Source organism: Oryctolagus cuniculus, chromosome 1, assembly GCF_051225735.1.
Source record: "Oryctolagus cuniculus isolate XC-2025 breed Fujian yellow rabbit chromosome 1, ASM5122573v1, whole genome shotgun sequence".
Taxonomy (NCBI): domain Eukaryota; kingdom Metazoa; phylum Chordata; class Mammalia; order Lagomorpha; family Leporidae; genus Oryctolagus; species Oryctolagus cuniculus.
Genome location: NC_142867.1, coordinates 75,298,270 through 75,312,609, shown reverse-complemented (window position 1 = coordinate 75,312,609; position 14,340 = coordinate 75,298,270). Strand labels below are relative to the sequence as shown.

General features: G+C 38.4%; 1 protein-coding gene across 22 annotated transcripts in view; it reads left to right on the top strand.

Moving 5' to 3' along the window:
- Positions 1-14,340, top strand: part of DLG2 (discs large MAGUK scaffold protein 2) — a 2,253,656-nt gene that overhangs the window by 1,459,204 nt on the left and 780,112 nt on the right. The gene's annotated exons all lie outside the window — the stretch shown is intronic.

Here is a 14,340-nt window from a genome sequence, read left to right as displayed (position 1 = left end):
CAGCAGGAAATCCCTGTGGGCTTCTGAAAGAAGCTGCTTGTGTTGAATGTATGGAATGTGTGTGTCAGACAGTTTTCTTTTCTGAAAAAAAAAGGGGGGGGGGACTTTCATGTTCTAAAATCACTATAGTGTCTGAAAATTGTATAACCCTGAATTACTTAAGCACAATTATGTTCCTTACATGATTTACATAATAAGAAGTTCCAAGAGTTCTGTTTCTTTGGTTTGCCTTTTCAACACATTGCATCATCACTAACAATTCTTTGGGAAAGAAAGACTCAGTAATGCATGGTTTGAGTTGGTTTCTGATTCCAGATCTAACTGTGTAACCATAAGGTATGTTAAATCAGATGCAAAGTGAAACTACAAAATCTAAACTTTGCAACACTTTCTGGTCATGGTAAAACTTCTTGTATTCCATCCAGGGAGTACATCAGATGCTTACTGGTATGTTGTTTTCTCTGTGCGTTTAGATTTGTTGAGTCCTTTTCCTAGACTTTTAAAGTATAATTTCCTTCTCTTTGGTTCACTGTTTTGTTACTTATTCATTCTTCAAGACTAAGCATTACAATCTGTGCAAGACCTTTTCTTGAATATCTCCTTTGTTCCAACTTGGCTGTGTGGTTCTTCTATGGATTCCCATTCTACCATCTTCCTATCTTAATCATGACATTTACCTTACTGTACTTCTTTAACAGTAGTTTCCAAGCTTCTTGAGAGCTGATGAAGTAAAACATTAGCTTTGACTTTTCCTTGATCCTGTCGTTAGCACTGACCCTCTTGGAGCCTGCAGTGTTCACCTCTTCTGAGCCTGGTAAACACCCCAGGCAGGTTTGAATGAATGAAAGCATGAATGAGAAAGTCTTTTCATTCAGTGAGCTTCATTTCACAGCCTACTGCTCCTTGGTTCAACTTGGAAGCTAGTGAAACAGATAACAAAGTAGCACTTCAAAAGTAGTTCAAGAGTGCTCGGGATGACTATGGCAGGATCAGGCCTTGTAGCCGACTGCTCCTTTTTATCATATAAACACTGAATCCAGATTTTTTGATTCAGCGAGATACGCCTTTAAGAATATTCTTTGGTAAAAGAATAAACAAGTGCTTGCCAAAACTTTCCTGCTGGAGAGGGGAGAGGAGCAAAAGAGAGTATTTAGGGAGAGCTGTGGCTTTGAGGTTGCAATTTTGAAGTCAGTTTTTATAAAGAATGAGCCTCAAGTTTTTGCTCTAATATTAGCTCAGTGGGAAAACATTTTCTTTCAAACCTTCTGAAACTTCATTAAAGTTCCCACGTTTTCAAAAAGAGTCTGGAACCAGGAGTCAAAAAGCATCAATCCTCCTCAACTCCAGAAATCTATCAGCTGAACTTGGTCATCGGTAAGCATCAGTTTCCGCATATGTAAAATGAAAGTACACCCATTCTTACCTCAGGGTAGGATAATATATGTGAGCATACTTTCAGATGCTACTATGAAAATTAATGATTACTTAAATATTACTTTTAAAGTGTATTTGCATTTGGATAAGGGATACCAAAACACAGATAAATATAATAGGTTCTGGTGTTTCTCAGCATAATGAGGTGACAATGGTTCACAACAATGTGTTATATACTCGATGAAGAACTAGAAGAGAAAAGCTCATAGGCTCCTAATATAAAAAGATAAAAAAGGGCCGGCTCTGCGGCTCAATAGGCTAATCCTCCATCTGTGGCACTGACACACCAGGTTCTAGCCCTGGTTGGGGTGCCGGATTCTGTCCCGGTTGCTCCTTTTCCAGTCCAGCTCTCTGCTGTGGCCTGGGAGTGCAGTGGAGGATGGCCCAAGTGTTTGGACCCTGCACCCGCAAGGGAGACCAGGAGAGGCACCTGGCTCCTGCCTTCGGATCAGCACGGGTGTGCTGGCCCCAGCGCACTGGCCGCAGCGGCCATTGTGGGGTGAGCCAACGGAAGAAGGAAGACCTTTCTCTCTGTCTCTCTCTCTCTCAAAGTCCACTCTGCCTGTCAAAAAAAAAAAAAAAAAAAGTAAAAAGTAAAAAGACAAAAAAAAAAAAAAAATAGGCCAGCACTGAGGCATAGCGGATAAAGTCACTGCCTGCAATACCAGCATCCCATATGGGTGCTGGTTCGAGTCTTGGCTGCTCCACTTCTGCTTCAGTCTCTTCTATGGCCTGGGAAAGCAGTAGAAGATGTCCCAAGTAATTGGACTTCTGCACCCATGTGGGAGACTCAGAAGAAGCTCCTGGCTCCTGGCTTCAGTTTTGGTTCAGCTCCAGCCATTGTGGACATTTGGAGAGTAAACCAGCAGATAAAAGATCTCTCTCTCTCTCTTTCTCTCTGCCTCTGCCTCTCTGTAACTTTGTCTTTCAAATAAATATAAATCTTTAAAAAAGACAAAAAAAAGAAGTGCTAATTGCCTGAGCTGATCAATTTATACTGTATATTTAAATATTGCGCAGTATTCCATAAAAATGTACAACTGTTACACATAAATCAAAATATTGGAGCCGGCATTGTGGTGCAATGCGTTAAAGCCCAGGCCTGCATTGCAGACATCCCCTATGGGAACTGGCTTGATTCCTGGCTGCTCCACTTCTAATCCAGCTCCCTGCTAATGCAACTGGGAAAGCAACAGAGGATGGGCCCCTTCACCCACTTGGAAGTCCTGGAATGAGCTCCTGACTCCTGGCTTTGAATCGGCTTAGCTCTGGCTGTTGCAGCCATTTGAAGAGTGAACCAGCAGATGGAAGACCTCTTACTCTCTGTCTGTACCTCTCTTTGTAACTTGGTCATTCGAATAAATAAAATAAATCTTTAAAAAAAAGTTAAGAATATTCACAGAATATTCACAAAAGTTTTTGTAATGATTTGAAGGTATTTTTAAAATGTATTTTTAGTTGAGAATTTGAAAATATATTCTAAATTGTTAGCTTTCTAAAATTCAGATTTTAGAGGACAAACATTATTTGAATGCTTTTCCCTATCTATACCCACAAATAAATATATCCATGTAAAGCATATAATTGTACTATATTTTTTAGTATAAGAGGTTCCTTCAGTGTTGCTAAAGCTCTTCTTGCTCTGGTAACTGGGTCTTTGGTCAAAAAGGTTGTTCTCATAAGAGCACTTTGCATAGTTGGATACTGGCAAGTTTACAGAAATCTGCATTTAGAATGGATTTGAATGTTGACTGGAAACCAGCAGCAGTAATTACATCCTATTTGATATTGGGAAAAGCTGAAAGCTGTGGGCATTCTGCAGACATTTTAGGCAGGAGTGGTTATATTTTAAAGTTTTTCTAAAGAATTCTTCTGAAGAATTCATGCCATGTTGCCAAGGCAATTTCTCTTATGTGAAGTACTTTCTGTCTTTTTAGTTTAAAGCGACCAGATAGATTACATAGGGAATAGTCCTGTTCTATTGATTAATAGTTTTAAGTAGTCAGAGGCCTTTACCATGACTGCTTTATCCAGATGCCTTCATGAACGCTAACAGACAAGAGGTATAAAGCAGTGACTGTTCTTATTACCTGGAATAATGCTTATAGGAACAGATTTTGCTGATGACAATGTCAGGAATACTTAGCAGCACTATAGAGAGAATTCTCTTAAGGCTAGACAAAGGAAAAATGGATTCTTGTGGGCTTTAAATTTATTTTCTCTTTTGGTTTTAAGATATTCAAATTCCAAAATAGCAGTTGAGTGAAAAAGTCATTGGTAAGGTTTAATTCATAGTTCAAATCAAAAGGATGCTTCCTTCATTCCTTGTGATGACAAGGGAGAAAATCCACACAAGTACATTGCCTCTGAATCTCTATAAGCCCCTTGATTTCACAAGAAATTGACAAACTATCCTCTAGAGCCCTTTAAAACTAAGTGCATGCTTTGAAAAGAAGAATCACATTTCTCTGTCCTCTTTTATAAGCCTATTTATCTGGAAAAGTATTGTGATAATAATGAATATATATTTCAGGTCTTTCCTCATAACTGTTTTTTAAAGTGGGAAGATTATAATTTTGCCACTTTATTTCAGGTGAAAACATTTATATTTTAAGTTTAATTTATATTAAATAAATTTATATTCATGCAAATATGACTTAGTTTATATCTAAAACTTTGTCAAGTTTGTAGTAGAAATATAATTAAAAATAGGTTTATTTTAGCACAGAAATTTTGAAACACACGCATAGTTTTTTTTTCCTAATACATACTTTACATTAGCTTTTTGAAGACCCTTTTTATATCCTTAAGGAGTGATGAGTGATTTTGTAGAATATTTTAAATATGAGTGTCAAGTGAACTTAATCAATTACTTGAGCACTTATCATACTTCTGCTTGTTATAAGGATAAAATAAAAAAGGATGGCTTCATAGTAATTAAATCACTTTAGAAATATATTTCTCGCCGGCGCCGTGGCTCAATAGGCTAATCCTCCACCTTGCGGCGCCGGCACACCGGGTTCTAGTCCTGGTCGGGGCGCCGGATTCTGTCCCGGTTGCCCCTCTTCCAGGCCAGCTCTCTGCTATGGCCAGGGAGTGCAGTGGAGGATGGCCCAAGTGCTTGGGCCCTGCACCCCATGGGAGACCAGGAAAAGCACTTGGATCCTGGCTCCTGCCATCGGATCAGCACGGTGCGCCGGCTGCAGCGGCGGCCATTGGAGGGTGAACCAATGGCAAAGGAAGACCTTTCTCTCTGTCTCTCTCTCTCACTGTCCACTCTGCCTGTCAAAAATAAAATATATATATATATATATTTCTCAATAGTAACTATTAATACTTTCAGCTTTACTACTAACAGATATTGTTGAGCTACCTTTCACTTTCTTAAACATATTTATTTTTGCTTCAGAAATAATCTTCGAATGTTAATACAATGTTTAGTATACTACTACTACTACTTTAATGAAGGTGAGGATGTTGGAAAACTGATTATATAACTAAGCATACTCGTTAAAAACCCATTCTCTATCTTGTTGATTATATTTAGAGCCTATAACTCCAACTGGCAATCTAAAGAGGAACAGTATCCATGGATACTCATATACCTATTTATCTAATAGAGGTCCTACAGCTGATTCTAAAGACCGTTAGGTTTTCTCCAAACCTGAAAATTTTTGTCTGACAAAATTTTCAGAAATGTTATGGAAGACTTGTTATATATTATTATCATTAATTATAATTATTCTATCTTTTGATTAATTGGCCCTCATAGTGTTTATATTCCTTTTTGCCTGTACTAACATTTTAGGTCTTAAATTCTACCTTTTCCTATATCAGTATAACTACTTCAGTTTTCTTGGGTTTACTATCTCCTTTCATTTTTTTTAATTTTTTCTTTTTAATATATACTTTTGGTTTTATTTTTTGAAAGGCAGAGTTCCAGAGAGAGAAAGAGAGAGAGACAGAGACAGAGACAGAGAGACAAGGAGATCTTCCATCCACTGGTTCACTCCCCAAACAGCTGCAAAAGCCAGGGCTGGGCCAAGCCAAAGGCAGGAGCCAAGAGCTTCCTCCAGGTCTCCCACCTGGGTGAAGGGGCCCAAGCACTTAGGTTTTCTGTTGCTTTCCCAGGCACATTAGCAGGGAGCTGGGTCAGAAGTGGAGCAGCTGGGTCTCAAACTGGCACCCATATGGGATGCTGGTATGGTAGGCAGTGGCTTTCTTTACCTGCTACCTATTTGCATTCATTTTTTAATGAAAAATTAATAGATCTTTATAAATCTGTCAGTTGAGCTCAAGCATACTAAAATGCATAGTGGAAGTACAGAAAAATAAGAGAATACAGTAGAAAAAATATTTTAAAAGTTTATGGCTCAAAACTTCCAAAAATTAATTAAATATGTTCAATTATATATCCAAGAAGCTCAAAAACTTCCAAGAAGAACAAATACAAAGTGGTCCATACCTGCACACACAGTGTTCAAATGTTTAAAAGCCAAAGGCAAAGAGAAAGTCTTGGGGACAACAAAAAAATAACCCCCCAAAAAACCCAAAAAACAAAAAAGCACACAACTCATGACAGAAGCAAACTACATAAGATTAACATCTGACATCAGAAACAGTGGTGGTCACAGGCAATAGGAATAATGTATTCCTCATGCTGAAAGAAAATAGCCTAATTTTCTTTTATTATTGAAAAGACAGAGGTAGGGAGAAAGAGAGAGAGAGAGAGAGAGATCCAAAGGCCTCATCCACTAGTTCACTCCCAAATGCCTATAATGGCCAGGGCTGGGCCAGGCCAAAGCCAGCAGGAACTCAGTCTAGACCTCCCACGTGAGTGGCAGTGACCCAGTTACTTGAGCCATCATCTTCTCCTTTCCAGGATGCTCATAACCAGAAAGCTGAAATTAGGAGTCAGTACTAAAACCAGGCTTTCCAGTATGGGATGTGGGTGTCCAAGTGATAGCTACTGTGCTGAGCCCCATTTTGTTTGTTTCTTTGAATCCTGGCTTTATATAGTTGTCAGATCAGCATAACTTAGTGGTGACCCAATTATTGGTCTCTTAAACACCTTTGGCCCATAAGACTTTCATTCTTTGCCAGTGGATTTGTGGGTGGATTGGAGAATGTGCTCAAATTCAAAGAGCTTACAACTCTGCCTGAGACTGCATTTTCCAATAGGTGTTTTCATGTCTCCTCTACAAAGAGGCAAGGCCTCAAATTTAGCCAGTCAATGGCTAGAATCTGCTCCAGTCTCCTGAGTATATGCATGGCTTTACACATGAACTCATCTTCCAGTCTACCAGAGATATATAAAAACTCTCAAGACCTGCCATTACTGTTTAATTCTCAATTTCCCTGATAAATTTCTAACTAGTTTCATCAGTCTGCTGTTTGCGCCAATCAGTTTTTACAACCTCGGGCTACATCCATTTCTCTCTTTTTAAAAATGTTTAAAGATTTATTTATTTATTTAGAAAGTCAGTTTTATAGAGCCATTTATTGTTAAGCTTGCACTCTTTTTTTTTTTTTTTTTGGACAGGCAGAGTTAGACAGTGAGAGAGAGAGAGAGAAAGGTCTTCCTTCCACTGGTTCACCTCCCAATGGCCGCCATGACCAGCATGCTGTGCCGATCCAAAGCCAGGAGCCAGGTGCTTCCTCCTGGTCTCCTATGTGGGTGCAGAGCCCAAGGACTTGGGCCATCCTCCACTGCACTTCCCAGGCCACAACAGAGAGCTGGACTGGAAGAGGAGCAACTGGGACAGAATCCAGCACCCCGACTGGGACTAAAACCCGGTGTGCCCGCGCTGCAGGCAGAGGATTAGCCTAGTGAGCCGCGGCACCGGCCTAAGCTTGCACTCTTTCGGGGTCAGTGTTGTGATGCAGCAGGTTAAGCTGCCACTTGGGATGCTAGGGTTCTATATTGGAGTGCCAGCTGGAGCCTATGATGCTCAGCTTCTTAGCAAGCACTGTATTAATGCACTTGGGAAAGCAGCAGGAGATGGCCAGAGTACTAGAAGCCTGCCATCCATTTGGAGGACAAGGATGGAATTATTGGCTTCTGGCTTTTGCCTGACCCAAATCTGACTTTTGTGGCCATTTGGGGATTAAATCAGTGGATAGAAGATCTGTCTGTATCTCTTTTTCTGCCTCTCCCTTTCTCTCAGTTGCTTTTTTTTTTTTTTTTTTTTTGATAAGTAAATAAATAGCTTCATGAACTATTTGGAACTTATACCATCAGCTTCCCAGTTGGCCTTGTGACAGGATACTTAAAAGTCAACAATGAGGGTGGGGCAAAGAAGAATTAAGAGACAGAAAATCTTGATGTATCCAGTTCTCTGTCCAGAGGGCCTTGCTTTGACTAGCTGTTGTCACAGCCACAACTATGTATAGCGCATTCTAAACTCTAGGATTCAGTCAGAGAAACACTGATGTGCTATAGAAACCTGAGCTTATTAATTTTTCATTGAAAAAATGTATTATACACCTTGTCACTGTAGGTTTCTATTTGATCTAAGTTCATTAAATCTAACTATGGAGAACAAGGTAACACATATATAAAAGCCCGACCTAACATATATGTGAGAAGTTTTTAAAAAAATTTTTCTATAAACAGTAATTACAAATATCCCTTCCTAATGTCCTCCTCCCTTCACCAGATGCATACTTGCCCACAAAGCTTTTCTCTTTAGAAAGGCAAATAGTCCAAAGCAGACATAGGAAAAGCCTTCAAAATATGGTAGGTAACATTTTTGAGAGTTTTTTTAATGTGGTTTACATCGAATTTTACAAAATTACATAATCCAATCCTTATATAACCCAATGAAATAAGTATAATTTTTACCCACTTTACAGATTAGATCTCCTAGGCTCAGGAAAGTTTAATAACCCACCAAAGTTCTACAGGTAGGGAATGGGAGAATCAGGTGTGTACTCCAGCAGCTGTAGATTCCAGAATATAGCTGTGCTATGTTATACTATGAGGTTAAAATATACGAAATTGCTCTTTTGTAAGTCAAAAATCAGTTAAGCATCAGCAATTTTCTATGGTTCAATCACAGGTTATCTCACATTTAGAAGATAACGTGTATGTGCAGAATATTGTACTAGAAAAAGAATGTATATTCAGAGTTAGAAAAATCTAGTGTCACATCAAAGCACCACCATTTGCTAGCTAAGCAATTTTGAGTGAAACATTTACCATATCTGAACTGCTCACTTCACTCATCTATAAAATTGAAATAATAGTAACACCTAACTATACAAGATTATTATGAGGATCAAATGCAATAATGTATGTGAAGGTGGTATGTAAATGAATAATACTATTGTTAGCATCATCTAAAAAGTTACATGAAAACAACATGAACCTTAAAATTTCCATACTTTATCAACTGGGCAAGGCAAGGATTTGGGGAACAGAAATACTATTGATAATTAGTCTCTGTCATTGTCCTTAGGTATTTAGACAAAGATGAAATAAAATACCAGAATCCTTTCCCTAGTATCTGATCCAGAAATATTAATTTGATCTTTTTTGTAACAGTCAGCCCAAAGCATTTTTCCAGAATCACAGAACTTCAAATGAATTAGCACATAGATATGACTTTATATTGCTTTCCCCAAGGTTGTAAAGATAGCAATATGCTTTTAAAATGAGATGAAAAGATATTATACGAGTATAAGCTAGCAATGAAGATCAGGGTAGGTACTCAATAAATATTTGTTGGTTAATAGACTGATCTTGAAAACTGCTTAAAGGGTGACCTATATTCAGATGATATGGGAAATAGCTTATTGCTAGCAAGATTTGATGTAAAATGATTAGGGAAAAATTAAGATGACTCATTCCTTTTAAATATTATATGTAGAACTTTTTATTTTTATTTATTTTATTTTTTTTATTTTATTTTTTTTTTATTTTTTGACAGGCAGAGTGGACAGTGAGAGGGAGAGACAGAGAGAAAGGTCTTCCTTTTGCCGTTGGTTCACTCTCCAATGGCCGCCGCGGCCGGCGTGCTGCGGCCGGTGCACCGCACTGATCCGATGGCAGGAGCCAGGAGCCAGGTGCTTTTTCCTGGTCTCCCATGGGGTGCAGGGCCCAAGCACCTGGGCCATCCTCCACTGCACTCCCTGGCCACAGCAGAGAGCTGGCCTGGAAGAGGGGCAACCGGGACAGAATCCGGCGCCCCGACCGGGACTAGAACCCGGTGTGCCGGCGCCGCTAGGCGGAGGATTAGCCTAGTGAGCCGCGGCGCCGGCCATATATGTAGAACTTTTTGATACAAAAGGATTTTCCAAGATTTATAGCAAGTTAGAACCCCTCAATATATGGTTCAGTTGATTTATTTTTATAACTATTTGTAGAGTGACTACTATGGGCAAATCATTATAATAGGAACTGCAGAGAAATGAAATTTTAAAAGATAATGCCTCATTTGGGTAAAAGGACTGAATATCAGAGAACATAAAGCTCAATATAAGAAGCTGGCCCATGCAGACCAGAAGTAATACAGAAAAAAACACTGCACAATGTATGACCAGAAAGAAACATTAAAAATTTTAATTTCAGACTTTAGGTTTAAAAACTAGATATTTCCATTCCTTTTCCCTTCCTCATTTTTTATTTTGTTCAACAAATTTGTGTTAAGAATATACTTCACATCTCACTAAATAAGAGTGAACAAGAAATTCCTACTTCCATGTTGCTTATTGCTGTGGAAACTAGGAGAATTTTTTAATGTTTACGAATTTATTTGAGATGCAGAGATACAGACAGATGGACAGAAGTCCTGTTCACTGGTTCATTCCCCAAATGCCTGCAGTAACTGGGCCTGGTGAAGACTGGAACCAACAGTTCAATCCAGGTCTGCCAAGTGGGTGGAAGGAACCCAAACACTTGAGCCATCACCTGATGCCTCCCAAGGAGTGCATTAGCAAGAAGCTGGAATAGGGAGTAGGCCAGGACTTGAACTTGGGCTCTCTGATAATGGATACAGGCATCCCAACCAGGTATCTTTCTTTTTTTAAGATTTATTTATTTATTTGAAAGAGTTATAAAGATAGAGACAGAGAAATGAAGAAGAATCAAAGAGAGAGAGAGAGAGATCTTCCATCCATTGTTTCCCTCCCTAAACGGCCATAACAGTCGGGGCTGGGCCAGGCTAACGTGAGGAACAAAGAACTTCATCCAGGTTTCCCATGTGAGTGGCAGGGGCCCAAGTACTTGGGCCATCTTCTGCTGCTTTTTCCAGGCTAATACCAGGGAGCTGAACCGGTAGTGGAGCATAGTGGGGACTTAAACTGGCACCCACGTGGGCTGCCAGCATTGCAGGTGGTAGTTTTACCTGCCAACTCACAACACCAGCCCCCCAGCCCAATATCTTCACCACTGCCAAATGTCTGCCCTGAGAAATTAACTTAGAAAGTAGGCTTCCTTAATAGTTAAATCAGCATTAAATGCCAACCTTTCAGGATTATTGTAATTATTGGATCAACTAAAGATAGTGCCTGGCATATAGTACACAATTAACAGAAATCTAATTGTAATAATAATCATTATTTTTATTAGCATGTTTCCTAAGATTGTAAAGTAATGATTTTCAGGGGATTGATAAGAAAAATCTTTTTTTTTCTTTTATGGAAGAAGCATTCTTTTGCTAATAACAATGCAAATTTTCACCCCCTATAGAATTCAGCTTTGTTTTGTTTGCCACTATATCATGAGGACCAAATCTAATATGAGGGGAATGTAAAAACACTTAGCTGTATGTTTCTGAATACTTGGAATTCTGCTGAGTATAGCTTAAGTAAGACTTTTAGGATAGAGTATATGGCGTTAGTAAAGTTCTGAAAGGGAGGAGTTGTTTTATGTAAGTTGAACATTATTATTTGCCAGAATATGATTTTGAAGATAAGAACAGGCTACATAGCTAGAAAGATAAGTTAGAATACTCAGTAGATGATCTGGAATGTCTTTAAGATAAAAAAATTAAAGCTATATAAGAAGCAAAATCACTTAATGAATACTGCGTTTCAGAAGATAAACTTTGAAGCAGATGAAGAATAGATAGAGGCAGAAGTATTTGGGGAGAATGATATCCATGGTCTTTAGTAAGTGACAATTTGAATGTGAAGTAGGATGATGAATATTGGTATCAAATGCAAAGGATGTATATGAAACACAGAATTCCCTTTTCAGAGATTAAACTGAAGGAAATTATGGTTATAATTAGGCAAGATAATCAGGTATATTGAGACTGAGATGATACTAGAACATTGGCTCAGAGAAAAAATGAGATGAAAACTGAGCTACAGATTGTGAAACAATAAGGGGTAGAGCTTGGTGCATGCTCATATGTGGCAGGAGGAAAATAAATGATTATAAATGCAGTGGACAGAGAAGCAGGAAGACCAGGGAAGATGGATTATTTGACAGAGGGAAAGGGAAGTTTCAAATGATTCCCACTCCAGATGTCGCATGTTGTTGGAATACCAAGGAGGATGAAGACAATGCAAAGATTTTCACATTTAAATGTGGAAAGAACTTTGTTGATTCTTTCCAGCTCAGCTTTTGTATTACTATGGAATACAAACCAGAATGCAGGGAATTGAGATCATTGGCATGAAGTGGAGGACATGGATAGTCTGCCTATGCAATAATCATGTGGTACCTGAGTGAGAAAGAAAAATACTCATGGCTGTGTGCTTACATCATCATATTTGTGAGGTCTAATCTTAAGGTTAATCACTTATATAGTTTTTGTTTCCCTAAATTATTTGTCATAGTCTTGAACTCTTAACTCCTTTTGGTCACTTACATGCAACTGACCAGAGGGGTAGTGAGGTGAGGGAAGGGACTTGATGATACAAAAACCCTGCATATCATGGTCTTTTCAACCATTGAGCAAGTGTTGTTTTGGCAGCTTTTATTATTTTCAAAGACCATGTTCAAACCCATGAAATATTTAAACCCAAAGAACAAAACAGCCTGCATCAATCTGGAGCCAAGTGAATGCATTTAAACCACTTGTTATTCCTCCATCCTACACATGGTGCAAAGCACAGGAACAAAGCTAGGAAGAAATGTGCTATTTCCAAATCAGAGGAAATCCAGCTCTGCAATAACTATATTTTCCTTTCCTTACAGAAGTCTTTAATCAAGAGAAATTTATGTCTGTCTGTATATCTGCCTGATGGCTTCCTTTTGAAACATGAAAGAACACTAGCTACTTTCTTTAAATTCTCCTGAAAGAAATACTGAGAAAATTTCATTACAGTTGTATAGGTAACAAGCTACTAATTTTAAAAGATTTAATTTCTAATTAAATTTAAAACACAATAATTATTAAGTCTATAATCACTTTTCTAGATCCAAAGCCCTGTGTGTTATAAAGGCTTACTAACAAAGGCAGAGAAAATGAAAAAAGAAAGAAAAGTTGTTCAAGAATGCAACAGATTATAGAATACTGATTAACTTTCCCTATTTAGCAGTTCACTGAGTTCAGAAGTTTGTTTGATTAAAATTGGTGTTTTTACTTGAAATCAGTTTATTGGTAGATCCCATCAAGGTAAATTACAGCAATAAGACACTTACCAAAATTAAACTCTTAACTCAGAATGTCAATTATTGTGTTTATAGTTCATGTTTACTAAAAGTAAGAAATATGAACTATGATTGGCTTCTTATAATACTCCATATTTAATAGTTTTATTATAACTTAATAATATTGATAACATAATTACATGCATACCAGATTAAATAGGTGATCTACCAAACTCAAAGTAATAATCATTGGCTTATTTCTAAATGTTCAAATGAGTAATGTTGACATTTCCACAAGTGTGTATAATATACAGCAGAGAGGAATTCTAACAGCTTGTAAATGATAAAACTTACTAATATTCCAATTCAAAGGTATTGAAATCCAGGACTTTTGCATTCCGGTATCTAACATTTTAATTTTGAGATAGGCCATGTTTTTAGGCAATAAAGACAGTTTAAGAAAAGGAATACATTGGGGCCGGCGTCGTGGCTCACTTGGTTAATCCTCTGCCTGTGGCACCAGTATCCCACATGGGCACCCCGTTCTAGCCCTGGTTGCTCCTCTTCCAGTCCAGCTCTCTGCTGTGGCCCAGGAGGGCAGTGGAGGATGGCCCAAGTGCTTGGGCCCTGTACCTGCATGAGAGACCAGGAGAAGCACCTGGCTTCTGGCTTTGGATCGGCACAGCGCCGGCTGTGGCAGCCATTTGGGGAGTGAACCAGCGGAAGGAAGACCTTTCTCTCTGTCTCTCTCACTGTCTGTAACTCTACCTGTCAAATAATAAAAAAAAAAAAGGAATATTAGTTAAAGAAGGTGATAGCCTCTTCAGTTGTATGCGTGCAAAACCTTCAGCCATTGTCTAATGATGCTTTTGTCCTCATTAGAGCTTCGATGCCAGAAGATTGACTTTCACTTATCCAGTAATTGTTTCTTATATTTAATAGAAATGCTATAAATTAAATGTGATTTAAAAAGATTGGATAATGAACATCAGTTTTTTCTAATTGTTCTTTTGAAGTCAGCTAGATAAAACTCTCTTACTCTCCCTTTATGGTAAATAAACTTTTATTTTCTTTAATTTTATTTGAAAGGATAGACAGAGATCTTTCATCCATTAGTTCACTACTCAAATGCCCACAGCAGCCAGAGGTTTTCAGGGCAAAACCAAGAACTTCAAACTCAATCCAGGTCTCCTGTGTGATTGGCAGGGGGCCAACCACTTGAGCCATTGCTGCTGTCCCCAGGTTGCACATTAGCAGGAAGGTGGATTTAGAAGTGGAGCTAGGACTCAAACCTAGGCACTTTAATATGTGATGAAGTAATCCCAGGGGGGGATCTTAATTTCTGTACCAAATCCCATACC